The sequence below is a fragment of the Camelus bactrianus genome, chromosome 32 (assembly GCF_048773025.1).
Source record: "Camelus bactrianus isolate YW-2024 breed Bactrian camel chromosome 32, ASM4877302v1, whole genome shotgun sequence".
In the NCBI taxonomy this organism is placed as follows: domain Eukaryota; kingdom Metazoa; phylum Chordata; class Mammalia; order Artiodactyla; family Camelidae; genus Camelus; species Camelus bactrianus.
In genome coordinates this window covers 7,615,036-7,640,780 of record NC_133570.1, presented here as the reverse complement: position 1 = coordinate 7,640,780, position 25,745 = coordinate 7,615,036, and the positions used below count along the sequence as shown (strand labels likewise).

At 48.2% G+C, this 25,745-nt stretch overlaps 1 protein-coding gene across 7 annotated transcripts in view; it reads right to left on the bottom strand.

Annotated features, from left to right (window-relative positions):
• CUX2 (cut like homeobox 2) overlaps positions 1–25,745 on the bottom strand; it is a 241,003-nt gene that overhangs the window by 173,841 nt on the left and 41,417 nt on the right. Inside the window, exon 1 of one of the 7 annotated variants that reach the window (XM_074356282.1) lies at positions 13,141–13,364. The exons of the other annotated variants lie outside the window; for them this stretch is intronic. The gene's annotated coding sequence lies outside the window, so the exon portion shown is untranslated. Of the gene's footprint in view, positions 1–13,140; positions 13,365–25,745 lie in introns of those variants that run through there. 7 annotated transcript variants of the gene reach the window in all.

Sequence of the window (25,745 nt, the reverse complement as noted above, 5' to 3'; positions counted from 1 at the left end):
GGACACAGGGGAAAGAGTATTCCAGACAGAGAGGATAGCTTGAGCAAAGGAGAACAAAAGAATTTGATTTAAGAACCGAAACAAGGCCAGCATGGCTAGAGTGTGTTGAGTGAGAAAGAGAGTGGCAGAGTTCAAAACATCAACTGTTCCAGTGACCTTTATTTTAAAAACCTGCACGTTAAGGGATGAAAAGACACAGACTGGGAGAAAATATCTGCAAATCATATACCAGACAAAGGGCTTATCTCCAGAAAATATAGAGAACTCTCAAAACTCAACAATGACATGAACAAACCACCCAATTAAAAAATGGAAAAAATATTTTAATAGACACATGACCAAACCAGATATACAGTTAGCAAGTAAGCACATGAAAAGATGGTCAACATCATTAGTCATTAGGAAAATGAAAATTAAAACCACAATGAGATACCACTACATACTGTTAGAATGGCTAAAACTGAAAAAGGCTTAAAAAAAAAAACCCTGATAACACCAAGTATTGAGGAACACGGAGAACAACTGGGACTCTTCTATGTCACTGGTAGGAATGTAGAGCAGCACAGCTGCTTTTGGAAAAAGATTGGCAGTTTCTTCAAAAGTTAAACATACACTTATCAAATGACCCAGCAACCCCACCTCTAGAGATTAAAAACTACTATTACACAAAAACCTGTAGGAAATGTTTATAGCAGCTTTATTCATAGCTGCCAGAAACTGCAAACTCAAATGTCTTTCAACAGGTGAATAGTGATATAATCATACAATGGAATACTACTTGGCAATGAAAAGGAACAAAGTACCGACACATGCACCAATACGGAGAAATTTCAAATGCACTACACTAAATGAAAGAAGCTAGATTTAAAAACACATATACACAACATATACATTATCTGTATGCATGTATTGTATCATTCCATTTATATGACATTCTGAAAAAGACAAAGCTATAGGGAGAGAGCAGAGCAGTGGTTTCCAGGTAAAGGGGGTCGGGGAGGGGGGTTGAATATAAGGGACCAACATAAGGGAATTTTAGGGGGTGATTTAACTGTTCCATATTCTGATTGTGGTCAAAGCTCACAGAACTATACACTAAAACAAAATAAGTTTACTTTATGTACTTTAAAAATGAAACTTCACCAGTCATCTCATCTCCTGCTTAAGCATTTTGCCAGGTCCCCAACCACCTACTAGAGAGAATCAAAAGTTCTCAGCCAGATGTTTAAGGCCTCAAAACACCTTCCCAAGCTCCTCCCAGCCAGTACTTTCTACCCATCCATGCTCCCTGGCTCACTCCGCCACTCCAGCTAGCAGAAACCTCAGGGCTCTAGGCCTCGGGGCCTTTGTTCATGCTGTTCCCTCTGCCTGGACTCCTCCCTTCCTGGCAAACTACTATTCATCTCCCCAAATGAGGCTCAACTGTCACCTCCTTGGGTAATCCATCCAAGCTGTCTAGCACTGAGCTTGGGTCCACAGAAATGCTAAATACAGCCAGGGTGGGCAAACTGATGTGGTTCAATGCCCCAGGACTTAAGGAGGCAGTGGCCAAGCTACATCTTGGATCAAAGTGTGTACATTCCAAAAAGGCTATCATGAGTGAAACACACAAGAGGCAAGGGACATTAGTGCAGCTAAAAACCACAGACTTTCTTAACAAGGCTTATTTTAATCTAAAGAAAATAATGAGCTGAAAACTCTCAGGAGACAGAAGTCCAGAGTCCAGCTACTCGACAGATAACTGATTCAGGTTCCAAAGCACACAGCTTGTCATAAGTTCTCCCCATGCTTCTGTGTCCCCATGTCACAAGTCCACAGTAAAGAAGCGGCTCCTTCCCCACGCCCAGATGGATGAAGGCAACAGCAAAGCCCCAAAACACCGCTTAAGAGATACTTCTTAGGCCATGGCTCTGCGAGTCAGAAATAAAAAGCGGGGTTTCAGCATCGTGCAATTAATGCAGCGAACATTGATTTCTGCACTGTAAGAGGCTGGTTCATTAATTCCAGATGCTCCCACCAGTCAAACCGAGGCTCGGCTTCTTTGCAAGATGAGGCAAATGAGAATACTGAATTTTAAAATTCCTTTCTGCTGCAACCTTTATTACCAAACAGAGCATAAAACCCACCCACCCAGACTGCTTAATTCTTCCTAAATAATTAACACCACCTGCTCATCTCCCCGTTTACGTGGGCAAAACTCACCGCACTGCTTGACGCCCAAGTGGCCTCTCCTTATGAGAGGAAAGATCAATTGGCCACCAATCTCGGCCACCCCGACCATCCCTGAACAACCACTGTTATTTACTTAGGAAAAATATTCCTCCACGCCTCCAAATACCTTCCGGATCTCTTGACTGGATTAGATTTTTCTAAGAATCACCTTTGGAAGGTAAAAACCCAACAGAGACTTCCTGAGAAAGATACCTGGGGGTTCTTTGAGGTGAAAAAGAGAAAAGGCTGCCCCTTGGGAGAGGCATTTTCCTTTGGAGGAGGCTTCTGCAAGTTGAAATCTTTCTCTTCTTCCCCCCCCCCTTTTTTTTTTAAGATAAATGTCCCTTTAGGGGAGTTGGTACATTTAGCAAGACTCAAACTCTGTGATTCAAGTCCAGAAAGGTATAGGAACTGGCAAACCGTGCTGCTGGGTTTTCTTGTCATCTGACAGAGCCTTGCTACTCAGTGTGATCCACTAAGGTAGCTGGCCATCCTTTGTAGTCTGTTAGAAATGCTCTTTCTCTTGGGCTCCACCCAAGTCCTAGTGAATCAGAACCTGCATTTAAACAAGAACCCGACGTGATCCATGCTCACGTAAATGAGCAGCACTGAATGAGAAGCACTGGCTCAGGTGGTCTGTTTTGACAGAAGTGACAACGAGGAAGGACAGCTGCCATATATCTGTAAGGTGTAAACAGGAAGAATGCTTTCTGCTTGCCTGCCCAAGCTAAGATGCCCAGCCCTGCCATTCTGAGAACCACCATAGCCATCAGATAAAACCTTCCAGCAAGGATGCCAGCCAAGGTCATCAGGCCACTGACTCAGCCATGACATCCTGGCATGGTTCAGAAAAGCCCAAACCACAAAGCTCTCAGTGCCACCCAAAGGGTGGCCCCCAGACTAACAGCATCAGCGTTACCTGGGAACCTGTTAGAATGCAGAATCTCAGGACACTCCAGGCCTACTGACTGCCCGGGGATCAGAGAAGCTCTCTAAGAGAGTCCTATGCATGCTAAAGTTTGTGGACTACCAATTGAGATGTCTTGCCAAAGGATTCTAGCAAAGTGGAACTCTGAATCTCATGCTGACACCTGGCGGCTACCATGCTGTTTTGATGTCTTCAACTGAACTCCAACTCAACGTGGGCCTTGGAGAAGGGGGGGGAGACCCACCTTTGTTTTCTAAATGAAGAAGTTGGGGGAGAGAGTAAAAGTGAATAAATGGCTCCTAGTGGGTCATTAACCTGTGACAGGGTTGGGAAAGTGATGAGGTGCTGGGGATCCAAGTTCAGATCCACTGCCTTGAACCAAAAATGAGTTTCTTTGGCGAGCAGCATCAATAAGCCTACTCCCTCCCCTCACCTGTACCCCAGCCTCTGTCCCATTCGCCCAATTCCTTTAACCAAGAGGAACTCAGGGACGAAACAGTCTTTTGAATGTGTGCATTCCCCTTAGTGCCCCCACCCCCAGCCTTCTCAGTTATCCTGGTGAACGCAACGAAGATTTCATGCACCAAATACCATCCGGCTCCAATTGTCATTTCAGTATTCGCACCGTTTTAATGAATGCCAAAACTATTTTTTCACTTGATAGAGCCTGACAAGACCAACAATCACAGATTAGAGAGAAACTTCTTGCTTTTCAACAAAGGTTAATAAATAGTGACAGCATTAAGTCTATTCTGATTAACTATGCTGAAAGATATTATTGCTGTTTGTAACATGAAATCATTACTGGATTAAGCATAGCATATAAAAATGAAATGTGAGTTTTAATCTCAAACACAGACATGCAGGCTGCTCAGATAAAGGCAGGGGTAACACTCAGAGGCTCGTATTAATTTTTAAGTCGCTCTGATGAAGGGCTATGATCTGTCGTTTGTCTGGCCTGGATTTGATGGTCCCTCGGCGAACTTCCTCATGGCTCCCCACAGAAGATGCTAAGAAGCAAAGAGCAGGGACATCCCCTCTTCACCAAGCTGTATCACATCAAGTGGCTGAACAAAGCACGGCAGGACCCAGGCAGGGATCAGTGGGCCACAAGTGGCCTCACTTTTCTAGAGGTTCTCTGACCTCAAAGACTTTTCCCAAGAAAATGCCAATCCTAAGTAAGGGGATGGACTGAAGATGGGGGAGATTCACCCTGGTTTCTAAATGAAGAAGTTGGGAGAAAGGAATAAAAGTGAATAAATGGCTCCCAGTAGGTCATTAGCTTGGGACAGGGTAGGAAAAGAAATGATATCCAAGTTCAAAGCCACTCCCCTGTCCCCTTCCCCACCATCCCATCCACTGTGGACACTAAATGCCCCGAGGTGCATTAAGATATTCTGACATTCATTCAGCATCAGACTGTGGTCTCTAAATACCATTTCCTAGTAAAGGGATCCAGGGCTTCCTGGAGAAATGTCTGAGTCCAAAGATGTGCTGGGAAATGGACACACTGAGTCTGGAAATCTTCCCAGAAAGCAAGGAGACTGTCCAAGACCACTGGAGGAGTCCAAAGGATTCAAGAGTCAACTTGGAGAGGTCCCCATGCACCAGAGATGGGAGAATCTGAGCATGAATAAAGATAATAACTGAAATGGATGAAGACACTCCATTAACACTTATGTCCATGGGTTTATAATGGTACTTTTGAAAAACTCTTGCTGGTCACCTTTGGAGGATCCCAAGGAACAAACTCTTTACTCTTTGAAAACTGACAAATAAAGGGAAAGAATTAAGCATTTATCCTCCCTTTCCTGGACACACTTGCCTTCAGTGTAAGCAAATAATTGATGAGGGGCAGTTTCTCTGTAGAGAAATCTTCCTGCTAAGAAAGAGAGGAGGGACAAAATCAATGCATCAACATTTTGCAAACCCTAATGAATTAATGGACCCAGGAAATGATTATCAGTGGGTGCGAAACTCAGCAGATGAAGAGCTGATGGGGAACTTGACAATGGATGGATCAGGCTGACAGCGCCTAAACCACTGATCAATCTCAATGTCACAGAAAAGGAGACAGCCCGACTTCATGTACCTCCTGACAGAAGGGCACACCACCACCTGAGATGTGGTCTTGCCAAAAATATTGAACTGGTGTCTGATCAAGCCTCGGGCTACCACCAGTTCCCAGGAAACCCAGAGGATGGAGGGGAGTGTTAAATGACACCACAGGGACATGCTCAGCTGGATCCAATGGAGAGAAGCTCTACAGGTCAAATGGCTTCCTTATCAAGAAAAAAAGAAGTCAAAAAGAGAGGAAGACAAAGAGGTAGGAGGGTGGGGCAGAAATAGAGGGGGGACAAAGAAACAGGGAGGGACACAGAATAAAATATGAATCGATAAGTCCATATGGACACAAATAAATAACTGAATAGATTAAAAAAAGTTGGGGAGAAAGAAAAGCTCTTCAACTAACAAATGCAGAGGTAATGATGGAAAGAGGAAATCACCATTTGGCAAACACCACAGCAATAACTATTTCAGGCAAGAAGCATTGATGGATGCTAAAATTAGTGGGCAAAAGAATGATGAGTAACAGAGTACACTATCTCAAAGTGTCTCCCCACAAGATACTTATTAAGTACAAAAAGAAAAAATACTAAGTTCACAGTGGAGAATCCCAGCCGACATCACCTTAAGTAAGTGACTAAAGTTAACATTACCAGTAATGGGACAGAGGGTCACCACGTGTCTACTGACACGATGCATGGAGGAGGACACATCACTCCTGTAGTGTTTCTGCCAAAATGCAGAGCCTGAAGCTAATCAAGAGTAAGCATCCTACACTCCCAAATCAAGGAACATTCTACAACATAAAAGGCCAGTTCTCATCACTGGTGTCAAGGTTATGCAACCACAAGAGCCCTGCCCATTACAGTAGAGAGTGGTCCCAGACTCGCCTCTCCTTCACAGTGACACAGTCCCTAAAAAATCTAATTGAGATTCGGACATCAAACAGTATCTCCTTCACTTGGTCCAACAGGGCCTCTCCCTGTATCACAGCACTGAGCACAGAAATATTCACTGAGTGAATAATTCAATGAACAATAACCAGTTTAAACAAAAAAAGGATTTTTATTGGGTCACATGACCTGAACGTTCCAGGCTGTCTGGCTTCAGGCATGGCTGTACTCAGCAGCTCGACTGATGTTCTCACCCTACTCATCTCCTGGCTCGGCTTTCCTCTGTGTGAGTGGCTTTGTTCTCAGCCAGGGTTCTCCCCTGGCAGCTCTTGTTTCACCAGCATGGCAACTCCCAGGGAAAGAAAGCACCTCTCTCCCAGTAGTGCTAGCAAAGTGCCAGGATTCACTCTGCTTGGACTGACTTGGGTCCATGCACTTTAATCTGTTCCACAGTAAAGGACAAAATGGACATGACAACTAAATGCAGTGCACAACCCAGGATGGGACCCTAGACCAGAAAAGGACATTAGTAAGCCATGGGCAAAATTTGAGTAAGATTAGTACACTAGATCGTTGTATCAATGTTAACTTCCTGATTCTGTAGTTGTTCTGTTATGCTGAATGTTAATGTTATGTTAATGTTAATGCGGGTAAAGGGAATATGGGGGAATTCTTTGCATTATTCCTGCAACTTTAAAAAATCTTTTTGAAACTATTTAAAATAAAGTAAATTATATTAAAAAAAAATCAAATGTGAAGCCTTCCCTAACTGCCCTACCTCAAGAGGTTCCCACCAGACAACATTTTGCAACATCTCTTATTTCACAGCACTTGGAATTTTAAGTTCACTTATTGCTTCTTTACTGAATGCAGTCTTTCTTGCTGACTTGTGACCCTCTGATCACATGACACTTTCCTACCAGAGGGAATGACTGTTCTTCCTTTATCATACCCTTCTTTTCCCATGTAGGTCTTTTTAAAATTACTTTTTGTAATTACATATTCATCTGCACTTGGCTCATTCATTCATCTGTCCATTCAAGAAATATCTGAAGGCACAGGTGAGCCAGGTAAACGCTAGATGCTGAGAATCCAGCAGTGATCCAAGTACACAAAATTTCTACTCTTACACAGCTTTACTCTGTCTCTTCCACCAGCCTGAAATCTCCAGTGGGTAGAGCCCATGCCTGCTTTGTTTCCTGCTTTGTCTCCAGTGTCTGTTACATAGTTAGCAATCAAGACGTGCACACTGAATGAATAAATGGATGAATGGCATACACACCACCACTACCCTCTCCAGCACCTACAGCAGACACTGTTAACTGATTCCAGAACTCTTTCTCGTTGAGCCTGGCCACACAGGCATGCAATGCATTTGCCTAAGTGCACAGAGGAGCCTTGGTTAATATCTGTTTTAGAAATGAAGCAGTGAGGGGCAAGAGGCACGAAGTCACTGGCCTTAGAGCACTGATAAAACCTAGTGCCCTGAAGTCCCACCCTCTGCAGGTTCCACTGTAGCACTAGGTTGGAGACATTTCCACAAGAGCTGCCAACTTTTAGGCAACTGCTGGGCCTCATTAGATTTCACACTAATCTCATTTCTGGCCCCTCTGAACATCCCCTCTCCTGGTTCACTCCAACTCAGGGGGGCAGGCATAGAAATATTCCCCCCAAACAGGGTTACTGTGCCCATGTTTCAAAGAGCAAAGAAACTTACATGAAAGTGGCTTCATGAGCTAAGGAATCCTACACAAGCGCAATCTGCTCCTGACACCCAGGTACCTCCTGAAACAGGGACTGTGGACAGTTTGCCCACAGTCTGTGCTAGGGTGTTTGTTATGTTTTATTTTCTGTTTTCCTCTATTCATTTCATGAGTTTACAGCCAACTTAATCCTCTCCTCACCAAGCCCTGAGGTAACCAATAGCTGCAGACATGAGGACATTCCACGTCTGAAAGGCAAGTCCCAATCCCGCTACGGGCCTCAGCTTCCCCATTTGAAAATGAAAGAGGATGGTTTGAGGTCAGAGCACGCTGGGTTCAGATCCCAGTGTGGTCACTTCCTCAGAGACTGTGGGCAGGAATCTAACTGCTCCCTACCTCAGTTTTCCCATATGTGAAATGGGTCGATGCTGTGAGGCTCACTGGGAATGTGGCTGAAAAGTGTTCAGCTCAGAGAGCAAGTCTGATAGATAGTGGATGCTGCTCCCATCTAAATTCCCCCTTATTTCTCACCTTGTGGGGACTTCTAGAATCACTGGCTTTTCCATTTTCACTGGTGTGCCTAGAGGTGCTTAACAAAGATTCCTAGAGTTTATTTTAGCTTTGAAGTAGGTGAACTCTGTCTCTGTGCAGGGTGTCTGCCCACCCAGGTACTTCCTCAAGGGCAGGGACCCAGCTGTGTTGAACATCTTCGCATTGCCACTGCCTTGGGTACTGCCTGGCACAAAGGGATTTTGTATATAATACAATTTATTTACTTTTCACCCTTTTTTTATTTTTAATTTTTTGTTGGGGGAGGTAATTAGGTTTACTTATTTATTTATTTTTAGAGGAGGTACTGGGGGATTGAACCCAGGACCTTGTGTATGCTAAGCATGTGTTCTACCACTTGAGCTATACCCTCCCCATTCATCCTTACATATTTTTAATTTCAGGCAATTTTTAATTTTCTCACTGAGGCTTGAAGGTCCCACCACAGATCTTTCTGCCCCCTGCCCCCTCTGGTTCCCATCTACATAATGGGCATCCCACCGGCCATAGACACCCCTACCCCTCCAAACTCCCCTGAGCCAGGGAGGATGTAGTAAATATGGTGGCAGTTTTGACATCAGGCCCTGCCCAGGTGAAGCCTGCAGCTTCCTGGAACTCCCCGAGGCAACAAAAGAACTTAGCTGGCAACACGGAGAAAAGAATTGTAAGTGACGTCTACATGACATCTTCGGCTGATTGAATTAGGCAAGGGATCTTGAGGAAGGATGTATGTGCCCCAGTTAAGTGTCAAAAAGGTTTCTGCAAAAAAGAAACTTTTGTGGCCCAAGGACTTATACGACCCACATCAGGTGGGAGGGCTGGTGAGGGGTCTGTGGGCTTGGCCACAGAACAGGAGGATTGTCGGGTCTTGCCAAGCCTCAGGGTTGATTTAAGGGAAGGGGTGAATGACACAGAAGAAAATGTATTCGGATGCACCAGTAGATACTACAAAGGGCCTCAGTTTCCTCATCTGTAAAATGGGGATAAAGGTGCAGATTCAATAAGATGGTGAGAGTCAACACTTAGCACAATGCCTGGCATATAATTAGTGTTCAACAAGGGAGGAGGTGCGATATACTATAATTGCTTCTGAATTTCAGATAAAACAAATGGGCCCCGATGCACAAAGCTTGTATGTCAGCCATTTTATCGGAGTTGCTGGCCAAACAAAGCCCAACAGCTCCTCTTCTGCCACAACCTCGCCCTTCCCAGTCCCTCCCCTCTCCCAGCCACGCTGGACAGCAGCTGGTCCCCCATCTGGCCAGAGGCTTCCACACTTCCCTGCCTTTGAGCCTAAGAATTCTTGAAACACAAGTGTTCCCACCCCCTCCGCTTTCTGTCACATGTGAGAAGTTTTATCATTCAAGGCCCTTCTCTTGGAAGTCTTCCAGGATTGCCTCCATCAAAACCTATCACCGTCCTTGGCACTCCCATGACACTCTGCTCCTCTATCAGCAAGTAATACAGGTTGTTAGTTGTTAATATCACCACTGCAATCAGAGCTGCCATTAATTATCACCAAGAGAAATTCTCAGTTAATTCTCCAAACAATCTCGTGCAGCAGGTGTGCTCTTCCGCACTTCACAGACAGTGAAACCGAGTCACAGAGAGGTGAAACCACCTACACACGGCCACCCAGCCAGGAGGTGATGGAGGCAGGCTTGAATCTGGGTCCGTGTAGCTCCAAAGTCCTCACTCTTCTCCAGACAAGTGCCAGAAAAGGTAGCTGAAGAGGTGGGAACCCGCATGGCTCACCTCACGGGGTGGGGGGTGCTTGTGAGTTATATGCCCTGGAGGGAGCAGCAGAGCGGTGTGCGTGCATGCGTGTACACACACGTACACACACACACACAGCTTCCTTCTGGCTTCTCCTGAATTTCAAAACATCTCCCCTTTGCTGAGTCACCTCCCTGAGAGGAGGTGGAGAAATCAATATTGTGTTGCCTATCAGCCCGGTTATCAAATCAACAGGCTCTGGCCCCCAAGGCCACGGCTGATCATTCCCAAACCCTCAAACCCCATTTCACTACAATTAAAAGAACATTTCCTTTTAATCACCCCCAAATATTTCTGAGAAGGCAGAAATAAATAAGTCCGGCCAGGGAGAAGACCAGATGACGCATCTCTCCGGGGACGAGCACAGCACAGTGTGCAGGGGCAGCAGGCCCTGAGTCTGGAAGGGACTGCGCAAACCCTGAGCATGGCTCCCAGGTCTATTCTGGGGGCAGTGATGAGCCGCTCACAGGGCAGGTCGCCAGGGGTGGCTACTTAGAGGAGTGTAGGTCACAAGACATGGCAGCGAAAACCCAGCCAGAGAAACACCATGGATGAGGTCCTGCTCATCCTCTGTGGGAGACGTATGGTCCCCCACCCCTACCCCTTCCTTCTAAAGTGGCATCAACATTCTCTGAGGGCCATGGTGAGCAGCAAGCCCACATGGTCTCAAAAAGGACAGCCAACGTGAAGAGTAAGGGCTGAAGTGGGGGTCACGGTGAGTGGGGCAGGGAGCACTTCTGTGATCTTGGGGTGTCTCTGAAGCTTACTGGGCTGCTACTTCCTCCTCCAGTACACAGGAACGGAGTTTATAATCCTCCTCTCTACCTGGTAGCTCTGAAAACAGCAAGATAGTAAGGATAACAGCGAAGCATCAATGAGCACTCGCCGAGTCCCAGGCCCTTCCTTAAACCCACTGTGTGTGAATGATCTCATTTTACAGATGAGGAACAGGTAGCACAGAGAGGTGAGCAATTTGCCCCATGTCACACAGCCTGAAGGGCACAGAGCTGGGATCTGAACCCCGGAAAGCTCAGCTTCTGAATTGGGCCCCTTCCCCTTTTCCACCTGGCCTGAGTGAGGCCCAAATCTTTGGGACCCAATTATAAATGAATAGATTCAGCAAGATGATTCCTGGGGTTCCCTTTGGACCCTGTTGACTCATGACCTCCCACAAGCCATCTGGCTTCTAAATTAAATCCTTAACACCCCAAACACACTAACAAGCACTCATTACACATCTCTCATGTTTTTTATATTATATATAAGGGAAGAGAGAAAGGTAAGAAATGAAACTGGCCTGCCAGGGATCATGGTCTACCTGATGTAAACACAATGCAGCCATGATGCAGCTAAATTAGTTACAAAGCAGGAAAAGAGATGATTGGTGCTCTGAGAGAGGAAGAAATGCAAAAGACAATAAAGGCAAAAAGAGAAGGCTATAGATAGAAGCTATGGAGCTCAAGTAGGACTTGAAGGGCACGTAGGTATGGGACAGGCAGAAGAGAAGAGAGCAGTTCAGGAGATCAGTACAGCTTGGGCAAGTGCATGGATCCAAGTTGGCCCAAGCAGAATGAATCCTGGGACATTTGTTAGAACTACAGGGGCAAAGGTGCTCTTTCCCTGAGAGTTGCCATGCTGGTGAAAGAGAGCTGCCAGGGGAGAGCCCTGGCTGAGAACAAAGCCCAACCACACAGAGGAACGCTGAGCCAGGAGATGAGCAGGATGAGACAACATCATTTGAGCTGCTGGATACAGCCATGCCTGAAGCCACTTTGACCTGGAAGTTTCAGGTCATGTGAGCCAGTAAAAATCCTTTTTGGTTTAAGCTGGTTCCAGGTTCTCACACACAACAAGAATCCTGCCCATTATAGTAGAGAGTGGCCCCAAATTCTCCCTCACTGTGACACAGTCTCTGAAAAGTCTATTTGAGATTCACATATCAGTTCTCCTTCTCTTTCACTTGGTTCCACAAGGTGTCTCCCTGTATCACAGCATTGAGCACACAAATATTCACTGAATGAATGAAATTCCCCCCATAGTCAATGCATACCTGTCTGTCAAGGTCATATTCACTGCCTCAAATTTCATTCCCTGGTCTTCAACTTTTAAGACAGTATCTCAATTTTCTGCCATCACCCTGCCTCTGGTCATCACAATCACAGATAAGTAATTAACTCCAGGAGGTGTTCCAAGCACCCACAGCTCTGCAAAGTGTGCATCCCTGAAGGGAGGTGCCCACATCAGTCCGCCTCTTCTGCGGGAAGCTGCCAGGTTGTCCCTAAATCCAAACATCCTCTTAGCTGCAGTAAACTTGGGACTATGATCCTTCCACCCATCCAACGAGCATTTGTTGAGCAATTACTACAGATTGGACCTTTCCCTCAAAGCATCTGAATGAGTCTGGTTATAGAACTGGACACAGGGGCAAAAACCCAGGGCAGTTTCTTTTCCATGAAACAGAAGAGGCTCTGCCCCCACAAGAAGATAAAACCCTCAAGGTAAGAGCAGTGTCCCCACTAGGCAGGAAACTCACAAATTCATCTGTTGCCAATAACAATAAAATGTTTTTCTCCTCCTAAAAATAATCTCTCCTTGCAGACATCAAGGTCTCAAATTTGAATCTTGTCGATACCTCTGGTAAACTGAAAGGAATGTTCCCTTGTAAAAAGATGAAATAATAATCATAGTAATAACAACAACAACCCTCTTAAAAAATCATTTACAAGGCCAGATGCTAGGCTAAATGTTTTAGCTACGCTATTCCTTTGAATCCTTGCTACAACCCTAAGAAGTGGAGAATTGGGGGCTCAGAGAGGTTAAGTAACTGGCCTGAAGTCACGGAGCAACTGGAGCAACGAGAATTTCTACCCAGATCTGGGAAATTCCGAAACATCTCTGGGACTCAGCTTTTTCCTTTGTGAAGTAAAAATAAGTAGGACCCACTTTAAAGGGTTTCTACGAAGATGCGATGAGACAATGCCCACAAAGCGCTTTAGCACATGGCCGTACTCACGCGAAGGGCTTCATCCAGCTAGACGGAGTTACTTCATCATCAGCATGCCCCTCACACGGCTTGAGGCGGGTGGGCTCAGGGCACCATGTGGGGCCAGGCTCGGGGAGGATACCCCTCTGCACTCAGCTCTCCCCCCGGCTGTCTGCCGCCAATGCTCAGATCAGTCGCCTTTTGACAAGTGCACAAAACAGTTTTGGGTGCCCACAGCCACCACAAGCCCGAGCTTGCTGGAACCTCTCCGGCAGGGAGAGCTGCCAGGTGGCTCTCTTGCCGGTTGGCTCTCGCCCCTGGCTGCTGCCCAGAGTGACTTAACCGAGTCTGTACCCACCTTGCCAAACTGTTGGAGGAGAGACGAGCACAGCATCTGACCCAGCCCACCCATGCAGAACACCCACCCGTGAGCCATGCCATGATGCCCCGGGCACTCCCAGCCGGGTGCCTGGCACGCAGCCGCCTGATGGCACAGAGTGGGCAAAGCTGCAGAAAGAGTGGGTTATAAGTTGTGTTTAAAAAAAAAAAAAGGGACGATATTGTGTGCTGAGGGGATATTTTAATCTGGCTTCAGGCACTCCAGAAATAACAATAATAGCACACGCTCTATAGCACTTAATCTAACCTTTTATGTAAAGTAAGAAATTTAACCCTCACAAACATGCTGTGCAGTAGGCACTATTATTAGCCCAATTTTACAAGAAAACTGAGGCACAGACAGGATGACTTGCCCATGATCACAGGCTAGCAGGAGACACTGAACCCAGCTGTCAGCCCACACAAATCCGCCGTGTTCAAGAAAGGCTCCGAGGCAACAAATGAGGGACAGCCCTGAGAAACTGCCCCAATTCCCATTTTACAGATGGGAAGACTGAGGCTCAGAGAAGCTGAGCAACATGCTCAAGGCCACACAGCATTTGAAGCCAGGCTCCCAAACTGCATTCAGCACTACTTCCCGATTGTATTGAATTTTGCACAGCACCCGGTTTCTACTCTGTAAAATCCAGCTCTCTCATACCAGCCACCTCCCAGTGACAAGGAGGTGAGCTGGATGGGGATAGAGATTAAAAAGAGGTTCCTCTAGCCCTGTTCCTCTCTTCTGAAGAAGTCCAATGGTCACCAAGTTCCCTGCAGGAGGTGGGTTTTCTGCCCTAGAGAAGAGATTATGGCAGGTCGTGCACAGTGGGTGGCAGGGTTCAGGGCTGCTGCAGCATCCGGGGAAGCCCTAGGCACCTCCAGGGCTGTGGCAGGAGCCTCCACCACCCAGCTGGGGGAAATGAAGCCCAGGGCGCCAGCACCCCGCAGGCCAGATCAACCGCTGTCAGCCAGGGGCTCCCATCACCAAGGGCAGGTATGCCTTGAAAAGGCACATTCTGCATCATAACTTTATTTAGAAAGCAGTGCCCAGAAACAAAGCACCCGTTGCTCACATGACTAAAGCTGCAGAGGTAAAGCTCAACAAAATCTCAGCTGGAGCAGGGTGGGTTAAAACAGCACCACCCTCAGAGGCATCTGGAGGTTTCCCGAGTCTCTGACCAGAGCCGGGCCAGGTGGGAGCCTGGCAGCCTGTCAACAGTGTCCTCGAGCCCAGGGAGGTTCGTGACAGGCTGAGTTACCCAAAGATGGCTCTAAGTGTGTGGGGGGGGCTCTAAGTGGGAGAGGACAGGAGAGCGCTGCCACACACGCTCTCACGGGCAACACGCTCATGCAAACGCATACACTTGACATGTTACATTCCCTCACGCGTGTGCACGCACTCACAGCACAGCTCACGCTCTCATACGCAATGGGTGCTCACGTGCAATGTGCTTTCACATGCAACACGCACACAACACGCTCTCATACAACATCCTCCCCCGAGACACATTCCCCTACACGTGCGCACATGTTTAAATGCATGCTCACATACTCACACACTGTTACACATACGCTCAAGCTCACACGTGCACACACACAGGTGTACGGATGCACACGAAGTCATGAACCCAGGTGCCTCCCCCAGAAGCTCACATACATCCACACTCAGAAAGAAAAAGACATGCAGGACCACAGAGAAACACACCCAGATCCACACCCAGCCACACCCATGATCACCTCCCGAAGACACACAAGGACAGACACACACAACTCAAGAACACACACACACACACACAGAGTCACACCCAGACAATCCCCCAAAAGCCATGATATCACACAGAAAAAGACACGCAGAGAGCCACCCCAGCACACACCTGGCTGGGCGCATGCACGGGCACAGGGACACACACAGACACTGCCTCCTGCTCTCATGTCCACAGGTCCTCCCAGCTGAAGGAATGTCCTGGCACTCACCCTGGGCAGGGATGTCCAGACACAGGCGGCAGCAATGTCTTTCCAGTCCCAGCCTGGCAGCCTGAGCCCACTCTGTGGGCCTGTCAAGCAGCACCACCAGCAAATAAAGAGCGAATGTGCAAAAATAAAACCGAAAGGCTGTGATAAAGCAGTCCCCTTCCCACAGGACTCGGCGCTGACGCAGGTTCTGCTCTCTGCAATAAACATTTTCATTCTAATTTTAAAAGACATTAGCATTACCTCTTTGGCTCTCAATCCAGCCAGACGGTACCTCACCCGCTGGGCTGCCCACTGGCCACACTGGGCAGGAAGGGGATGCAGGGTCTCAAGCCTCACTCCCCAAGCCTACAGGTCACCCTGCACAACGGGTGCTGACCCAGGGACCTGCTGACCACCTGGGTTTTATCTGACATCCTTGCAGGGTCCCACTGATGATACACCCAGTAAAGCTAAGAGAAATTCCCAAACTTCCCCTGGAGAATTCTATCTGACTCTAGTCAGGATCCCTGTGGATCCAATTGTGCCATCCAATATGAGCACCTCCCATGAGGAAGGCAGCTTTCAAACGGTGGGCCTGCCCCCTGACAAATGGGGGAGGCTCGGTGTGAACTAGGGCACCGCTGTCCACCCCCTAGCCCACAACTCGCCCTGCCTGCAAACTCAAGTCTCACCTCACACCTTCCAGCAGTGACCCAACCCGGATTTCCAGGCTTGGCAAGAACTTAAGGAAGAAGGGAAACCACAGGCTAGTTTGTGAAGGAAAGTGAGCTACTTTTATGAGCTCAGAGGCCTAGACCCTAAAATACAGCATCCAGCCTCCAGCCTCAGCTCTTGCCTCATCCTGCTCAGCTTTTGGGTCCTAGGCACTCTGCACAGGTGATTTCTGCAGAGCCACCTCCAAGCCTCTGCTCAAGCTGTTCCCTCCTCCTAGAACACATTTTCCTGTCTCTCTGCCAGAACTGCCTGGTGATCCTTCAGGTCTCAGCTTTCAAGTCACTCCATCCTACACTGTTGGGGACCTAGGGATCCCATGTTGAATGAGGCCACCCAGTTCCTGCCTCCATTAATCTATGATGTGGGTGGCCTCCTTCCAGAACTTTCCTCAGCCTCCCGGGCTGTGTTGAGCACTTGTCCTCAGCTCCCACGGGCTCTTGGGATAAGGGATAGCTCTTCCTGGGCTGGTTCCACCCGCCTGTCCCTGGTCTGTCTCCAGCAGCTATGACTAGGGGCTCCCCAAGGGCAGGGAGCAGTCTGCCATGTACCCCCAGGTCTCCCTGCACTGGGCACAGCTTTAGCCCAGTAGGTGGCTGCTGAGTGAGTAAATGAACAAAGAGTTTGTGCTAGCTGAGGCATGGCTCTGTCTTCACTGCATGCAAAGAGAGAAACCAGGAAAGGGAGATCCAAGCAAGATCTTGCTAGAGAGACGATGTAACATTGGCTCTGGCTCCCAGCTCTTGTGTGCTCTGCCCGGGGATGGGGGTGCAGCCCCCTTCAGCTGTTACCAAGTGTTTCCACATTATTATGTCAGCAATCAAGACTCTGTAGGTCCCGAGCGTAAAAATGTGGGATGGAAAAGAGAACTGTCAGCAGATGGCTCAGAGCAGCCTCAGAGCCCACCCTCCAGGCCCGCCTTGAATCTGCCTTTGAAACATCCCTGCATCAGTCCTCTGCTGGGCAGCCCCAGTACCACTGCTGGGCCCAGGCCCCCCTGACACAGGGAGCAGTGGCTCCTCCCCGTCTCCCTAACTCTGTTCTAACCCGCACGATCCCTCCTCTCCATCGCGGCCTGCGGGTTCCCTGCAAAAGGTAACTGGCTTCTGTCACTGCCACTCCAGGTTCAAACCTCTCCATAGCTTCCTGTAGCTCACAGAATTAAACCCCCAAATCCTTACCCTGAGCCTCCAGAAAAAGTCCAAACTCCACACGGTGGCTCAGGAGGCCTTGCCTGACACAACATTCATCACCAGCTCCAAGCTGACTTCAATCTCCAACTCAATGATTTACCAGTCTTCAAGGCCCCCAGTTCTCATCGTCTATGCCAAAGCCCATGCTGTTCCCTGTGTCTGATGCTGTTCCCTGGTGTAAAAGGGAAACCCTAATTCCCTGACTGGCAAACTCATCTTTCCAGACCCACAGCAGTCTCTTTGCAGCTCCTTCCCAGCTCCTGGCTCTGAGCACCTGCACAGCACATACCCAGGGCCCTAGAAACCTCCATCTCGTGCTGTCACGGGTGGTCTTCTCTCCCCAGTGAGCCATTTGAGAGCAGGAGTCCTATTTTATTTATCTAGGGGCTCCCCAGATCTGGCCCAGAGTAGACACATTAATATATAGTAATGATTATGGCTATGATGAATACAATGTTTAAGCTCCCTCTGTGGCCTGGTAACTTGCTCTAAGCTCTTGAATTAGTTTGTTTCTAGAAATCAAGCCAAAAGGAAAGATCCAAATGCCTCAGCTTTCTCCCCATCTCTCCAGGCTCCAGTCTGAAGGTGGAGGGCTTGAGGATTAGCATGTGAGCAGTGGAGGGAAGGCCCCCTGGAAATGACACAGAAGAGGGGAGGAATGATGGGGTTCACCACCCCAAGCCAGGCACTTGAGTATCTGAGACCCTCACACTCAGCCCAGAACAACATGGGTCTTCATTCCAAGGCCACCCTGTGGGTCCCAGTGGATACTCCCAGGTCTGAGGCCCCCACATCACCTTCCAGTGGCTGAGCTGCTCCCGCTTTCTGGAGGAAAAGAGCAGGCTAGAGACACAGCTGAACTGGAAAGCGGGGACTTAACACATCAGAGAAGAGGGACAGGCGATAGGAATGCTGTGTGGTCTCAGGCAAGTGACTTTATCTGAGTCTCAGTTTCCTCATCTGGAAAATGGGTGAAAGTAATAAAAGCTCCTGAGATCCCACACAGGGAGCACCCAGCATGGGGCCTGACCGCTCACTCTGCTCCACACATAAGGGCCATCATGATGATACTTATACCAACCCAACTAGCTTCTGAAGAGCAGGAAGAAAGGACAGAGGGGAAGCAGAAAGGACAGAGGAAAGCAGCCCAGAGGAGACAAAGAGCCTTGGCCCAGGCAGTCAGGGAACTTGAGACCATGGTCCCACCCCCTTCCTCCAAAGGCTCTAATTTGGACCTTCTGGGCAGCTGCGGGAATATGAACCAGGCTCTGGTGATAATGCTCTAAGCATCAGGCAGCTCTTGGTTCTTCACACTGACGCGGTGCTCAGTGGCATGGATAATCCAGAGGCTGTCACTCCTCCATGAGACACTCTTATCAGGCATGGCCAAGCCTCTCGAACTATCTTCTGTCCCTGGATTCATTGCTAGCTCTGTTTGGTTCTGGGGGATGTGAAACTTCTGGGCCCTTGCGTCCGTGCTGGAGGATAGGGCGAGGTGGGGACTCAGGGCTTCCTGGGCCCTGGGGGCAGCTCTTAGCTCCAGCACAGAACAGTTCCATGAGAGATGCCACGGTCTGTTGTGGGGGACTCACTCCAGGCCAGTTCCAGTGCCAAATGCTTTAGACCAGCATTTCCTGATTCTGTACAGATCTCTTTGAGACCTTGAAAGGGAGCAACAGTGTTCAAAGCAGACAAAACAGAGGCCGTGAGCTTCCTTGGGTCATGGAGAGCAAAAGCAGTGATAACAACAGGAATAGCAATAAAACATTAACGACAGTGACAGCTGCACTTTACTGAACACCAGCTTTATGCTGGGCCTTGCGCTGGGTCCCCCACCAGCATTCTCTCATTTACTCCTCAACAGCACCCTTCAGGGAGGTAGTAGCATTGTTACACTTATTTTACGGAGAAGGAAACAGACTTAAAGTGATGATGGCCGTTCCTCCATTATCCAGTTTGACAGACCAGGAAACTAAGTCCAGAGAGGGCAAGCCACTTGCCTGAGGACATAGACACCAGAATTTGATCCCAAAGTTTCTGACCGTCATACTCTTAACTACAGTTGTTTCCTTCCCAGCAAAATCCATGCCAGCCATTGAACAAACAGTTGCTGAGCCTTTAAGAAACTCCAGGCAGTGTCTGGGGCCGGGGAGACTATGGTGAATGTGATGAGTCCCTGTGCTCTTGCGGCTGACCAGCTAATGGGGGAAAGACAGACACTGAAGGCTCCATCACTCCCAAGGATGACGAGGGTCAGGCAGGGAACTGGGGGAGGCTGCTAACAAAGAGAGTCTATCTACTTTCTCCCAGAGGTCAAGAGAGCCCCCCTGGTTAAGCGAGACGCCTTCCAGGCTGCACAAAACTTCTAGTCCAAAGGAGAAAGACAGACGTTCACTGGACAATCACATCAAGTCCCTTCTAGCACTTAAAATGGTGGGTGCCACCTAAGGGTCAAGCACTGTAACCAGGGCCCAGCGGGAAGAGACATATCCTTGTCCCCTGTCCCCATAGACCCTCTAAGCTGGAGGCAACAGCAGAAGTTACTTACCTGGAGGAAAAGCCAGGTTCCAGGTCCCTCACCTTCCCTGCCAGCTTAGACCCCACTCAACTTCTCCTGACCTTCCAGCCACAAGGAGGTGGCCAGGCTGCTCACGTGGGCCCAGCTGCAGCCTCCGCTTTCCCTCCTTCACGTGTCTCTCAGAATTATCGATTCTGCCACTGGAAAGGCCAGGATAATTTTGCTTAGCTTCAAATACCTGGTTCTCATGAATTCCTCAGCCAGAAGGTTATAAAGTTTCTCCTAAAACATGCGGTAAGATTAACCCTGCTTATGGTTAATAATACACTGTACCCTGTCCATCAGCTGCCTGTCTGCTATTGAAAGTTCACTATTACATACTTATTTAAACAGCCTCGCAAGGCTTCCAAGGAAAGTGCAGTTATGCATTTTCCCCTCCTTGCTGGCACGAATGACTATAGATAAACATCAATTCGCTCCCGCGGATCACAGTCACAGTAAATAAATTTTTCAGGAAGCTTGAGATCCGCACAAAGGCTTCACCAAGCTCCCATTTCACACAACATCAATGTTTGGCCTCCAAGAAATAAAAGCTCTAAGGTGCCCGTCACTAGGCAAAATTATCAATTGTCAACTCACTTTTTAAGAGGGAGAAGATGGAGCATTTTAAGGAGACATTTCTCCCTGCAGGAAAAAAAATCTGGAACGGTCATTGCACCCATAAACTAACCACTAGGACTTTCCCCCTAAAAGCCCAGGAGTCCATGCCCCCAAATTCTGGCCCCTGGGCAAGCAGAAGTAGCCATAGCTCAGAGCAGCCAGTTCCAGATGAGTTCAGTGACTTCAGTGACTCAGGCTTTGGGTTATTTTTACTTTGTTAAAGTGAGTTTTGTTTTTTTTTTTCACTACTTTTAGAAGTGGCAGACGAGGCTTGTCTATTATAAAATATTTGTTGCAAACACACACACACACACACACACACACGCCCGCTCACTCACCACCCCACACACAGTTCCCGTTTGTGTAAAAATCTCAAGTCGTTCTGGTGTGAGGGACAGGAGATGGGGAAGCTGAGACACCCTTCTGGGCAAACCAGGGTTTATGTAACCCTCTGGGCCTCGTATTCAGCACAACTGTGCTGGAGGTGGGAACCTGGAGCAGATGCCATTTTATAGATGGGGAAACTGAAGCACAGGGAAGCCTAAGGAAGGGAGAGGGAACCAGAGAAGTGGACTTGGTCATTCCTGCATTCGAACCTCAGCTCTGCTACCTACAGCTGCAGGCCTTGGGCAGATAACTGAAACTTCCTGGAGCCTCAGTTTCCTCATCTGTAAACTGGGGATTGCAGCAGTCTCCGCCACACAGCATCCGTGGGAAGATGAGCTTCTAAATTCATACTTGCTCGTTTTACTCTAAAGGGTTCATATCCTCCTAGTTAATCACTGGCAGGAACCCAGGCTGGATTTGTGAGGAGGGAGCACTGTTATTGGAGCAGCACATCCAACCCTGATTCTAAGCCTGTCACTTCAAGTCACAGCTGTTCTCCCAAATCTCCAGATTCTCTGTCCAAGTAATGAGACCCTGGACTCCTAAGTCTTTAGTATTAAAATCCTTATGTGATGTCTTCACAGCCACCCCGCAGGGAAGGTGCTGGTATTATCCCCAATTTACAGGGATGAAAACTGGGGCTCAGGGAAAGTTGTCAATGACCAAGGAAACATGAACAACCCCAGACCTCAGCTCGGCCCCGCTCAGAAGCCTCTGCTCCTCCTCCCAACGGCAGTAAAGATTCCAAGTCTCAGTTTTCCTGCCTCCTTTAGGACGGACTTGGGAGCCCTTTCTCCTGCCCATGGTTGGGGGAGTCATCCCCACACCCCCTCCCCTCTTCCCCCCAAAGAACTCCTAACAAAGCTCAGAGTGAAAAGGACATGTTTACAACATTTTCTAAAAAGGTCTGCACTAGGTTAAACAGTGTTCTCCTCCCACAACCCCGACCCCACAAATTCACATCCAGACTACGGCCGGAACCTCAGACTATGACTTCACTGGGAAATAGGGTCCTCGTAGTTGAAATTAGTAAAGATGAGGTCATACTGGGTCACAGTGAGCCCCAAATCCAACGATCATTGTCCTTATAAGAAGAGAGGCCAGGCCAGAAGGAAGACAGCCATGTGACAATGGAGGCTGAGACTAGAGTGACAGAGCTGCAAAACAAGGGGCACCAAGGACTGCTGGCCACACCCAAAAGCTGAAAGGGGTAAAGAAGGACCCTCCTCTGGAGACTTCAGAGGGAGCATGGCCTTGCTAACACCCTGATTTCAGACTTCTGGCCTTCAGAACTGTGAGACAACACATTTCCGCTGTTTTGAGCCACCCAGCTGGTGGTAATTTGTCATGGCAGCCCTAGGAAACTAATACAATGCTATTCCATGAGAAGTGCATAGAACCATGGGTGACAGTTGTCTGGGCTTTTGGAAAGTTCCAGGCTGGCTGAGGTGAAAAATCTAAATGGGCCCTGTCAGTAGGGCAATCAGGATGAGGTGGCCCAGTTCCCCAACTCTCAATGGCCCCACAGAGTTTCTACCTGTACTTGAGAGGCTGCACAGGGACAAGTGCAGGCCACCCTGTTACACTTGACCTTAGCCAGCAGTGGCCTCAGCTGTGTCTCCTCCAGGCCTCATGGAAAGGGCATGGCTGAGTCAGAAAATCTACCTTGGCAGCTTTTGGGCTGTAAACCTCACCTCCCTCCCCTGAACAGTAACACCGAGGCGCACATCCCAGAGTTATTTATTGCTAGTTGCCTCTTACTGAGGCCATGCTTCATACCAGCACTGTGCCTGGTTGTCCCATCCCTGGCTGGAGTGGGCTCACTGACTCCTTTGGCCACCTTTTGAGGTGAGTCTAAAGAGTGACCCCTTATACAGATGTGCAAACTGAGGCTGGGAGTGGCTGAAGTTAGCTAGGACATGGAACAGTTGGACATAGACCCCAGTCTGTTGGACTCTAGCACCTGTACCCTTAGTCCAGAAGATAACATACATGGGGCCTCACCACAAAGCAGGAGCTCCATAAATGCTGATGCTTGCTTTGGAATCCCTCGGTTTGGCGATGGCGCTGTTTCTCAGCACCTTTCCTAAGATAAGCCAGAGAAATGGGAGGAGAGCCTCAAACTAGTCTAAAATTAAAAGAAAGCAAAGAAAACCAATAGTTAGTATCTATGTTAGGCTGACTGGATTGTGGCACCTTTGAAAAACCACTGGACAAAATAAAGGAGTTGTATCTTTAACACCAAAGGCCTCGTCCCCCCGGAACACTCATGGGCTCTGAGTGGGGGTTGGGGTTTGGGGGTTTTGTTATTCACTGTAAGGCGCTGGCTGAGGGAGCATTTCATCTGACCCTCACTGAGGCCAAGGACGCCAAGAGGTGGGGAAGGTAGAAACTACTGCTGTTTTACAGAAAAGACTGTGGAACAGAGAAGTAAAGGGGCTTCCCCTAAGTGACCCAGCCCAGAACCCAACTCACCCAAGATGCCCCCTCATCTGGCCCCTTGCCAAGCTCTGTCACTTTCACACTGACAAATGTCCTGAATTCATCCACTTTTATCCAAGTCCACTCCCACAACTCTGCTCCAGTCAGCCGTGATCGCGTACCAAGATGTGGCAGTAGCCTCCGCTGGGGGCTCGCCTCTGCTCCCCTCCAACTCCTCACAGCAGCCAGAACCACTTGTCTCAAATGTAAGTCTCTCTGCGTCACTCCTCTGCTCAAAACCCTCCATGGCTCCCTATCACCCTCAAGATGAAGTCCAAATCCTTACCCATCTATGAGCCCACCTGGGATTCCTCTAGCCTACTTTGGGCTGTTCTAACAGAAAAAGACTGAGGGCCAGAGTGCCTGGGTTCTGCTCTCTGCCTGTTTAATGTTCAAGCATTACCACTCTGATTACAGTTCTCCAAAAGCACCTGTGCCCTCTAATCTCTGAACCTTTGCATCTGCTGTTCCCTCTTCTTGGAACATCTTTCCATCCTCCGCTTCCCACTCACCTGGCAAAGCCCAGTGTTGCCTTAGGTGTTGTCTCCTGCAGACAGCCCCCTCAGGCTCCCTGGATGTCCCCTGTTATAGCATGTGCCATCTTGCTCAGGAAACCAACAGCTAAGCAGAATTCGGGTCCAGGAGATCACAGACCCCAAGGAGCCATGTCAGGGCACATAATTCAGGAAGGAGGCTTTGATTCTCTCGGCATACTCTGCTCAGAGCTCTGAACCTCAGGGCAGATAGATCAGAGTTCTCAATCAGACCTCAGATACTGCCAGTGGTTTTCTTCCCCTATAAGGTGTTATCTATTTCTTATTTAGTCCTCATTATTACTTCGTATTTCAGAAGAGGGAAGTGGGGCGTTAAGAAGAGAAATCACTTGCCCCAGGCCACAGTCTGGTTGCCTGTAGGGCAAGGACTCCATCTCAGTGCTGCTGGACTTGGCTGCAGAACTTGTGCCCTTGACCACTGCATCACAGGGCAGAAGATGCCCTGAGAACAGCAACTGTGCAAGACAAATCAAAGGAACTATAATCACCACTATGGGATGCCAGAGCTGGGAAGGACCACAGCTCCACCTGGCACAACCTCAATTCCTTTTCCATCCTGGGCCGCAGTCTCCCCACCTGTAAAACAGGTATAACACCACCAACACCGCACACCCAATGTGCTCACATAAGGCAAATGAGTGGGTAGGGGAGAGGGTCATGACTCCTGAGGTTAGCAGGTCACTCAGGAGCAGCCAGGCTGGAAGCCCAGGCCTACTCTCAGCCACCTCTCACCTACTGAGTTGTCAGTCATTTAAGAGGTCACCCACAGTGCCCAACTAAGTGGCTAGAGATCATGTGACTATGCATGAGGGAAGCGAGCTTCCTGGCTCTGCTCAGTATCCAAACCACAGAGACTCAGAACTGCATGTCTAGAGGAAAGAACTTGGGGTCTGGGGCCAGACACTCCCAGGTTTGAGTCCCACTTCCACCACCTGCAAGCTGTGTGTCTTCAGACAAGTCCCTCAACCTCTCTGAGCTTGTTTCCTTCCCTGTGAAAACCCATCTATATCATGCAGCTGCTGTGAAAACTTGAGTTAATGTATCACAGGGTAGGGGTTCTGCCCATTGTATCTCTAATAATTAATGAAGTGCTTTCAGTCTCTCAATTTTTTTACATTGAATTTCTTATTGTGAGATAATTATAGATTCACACACAGTTGTACCAAAGAATACAGAGCGACCTCCTGTACCTTTTCATTTTCCCCTTGGTAATAATTTAGAAAGCTTACTACAAAAATCACAACCAAGATACAGATATTGATGCATTCAACATACAGAACATTTCCACCACCACAAGGGTCCCTCACCTTGCCCTTTTATAACCAAACCTACCTTCCCTCCATTCCCATCCCTAATCTGTTCTCTATTTCTATAATCACTCATCCGTTAGCCATTTCTGTCTTCTCAAGAATGCTACATAAATGGAATCATCCAGTATGTTATCATCTTTGAGACTGGCTTTTTTCGCTCAGCATAATTCCTTCAAGATTTAACCAAGCTGTTAATGTGCCAATAGTGCTGAGTAATGATCCAGTGGAATGGATGTACCACAGTTTGTTCCATGGAACGGATGTACTACAGTTTGTTCAACCACTGACCGGCTGAAGAGCATCTGGGCTGCCTCCACTTCGGGGCTATTATGAGTAATGCTGCTGTGAACATTTGTGGGCAGGTTTTTGTGTGAACTTAAATTTCCATTTCTCTGGGATTTGGCCTTTCACTTTTAAACCCCTACAGACATATAATTTCATTCATTCCACAAATATTTTTTGAGCACCT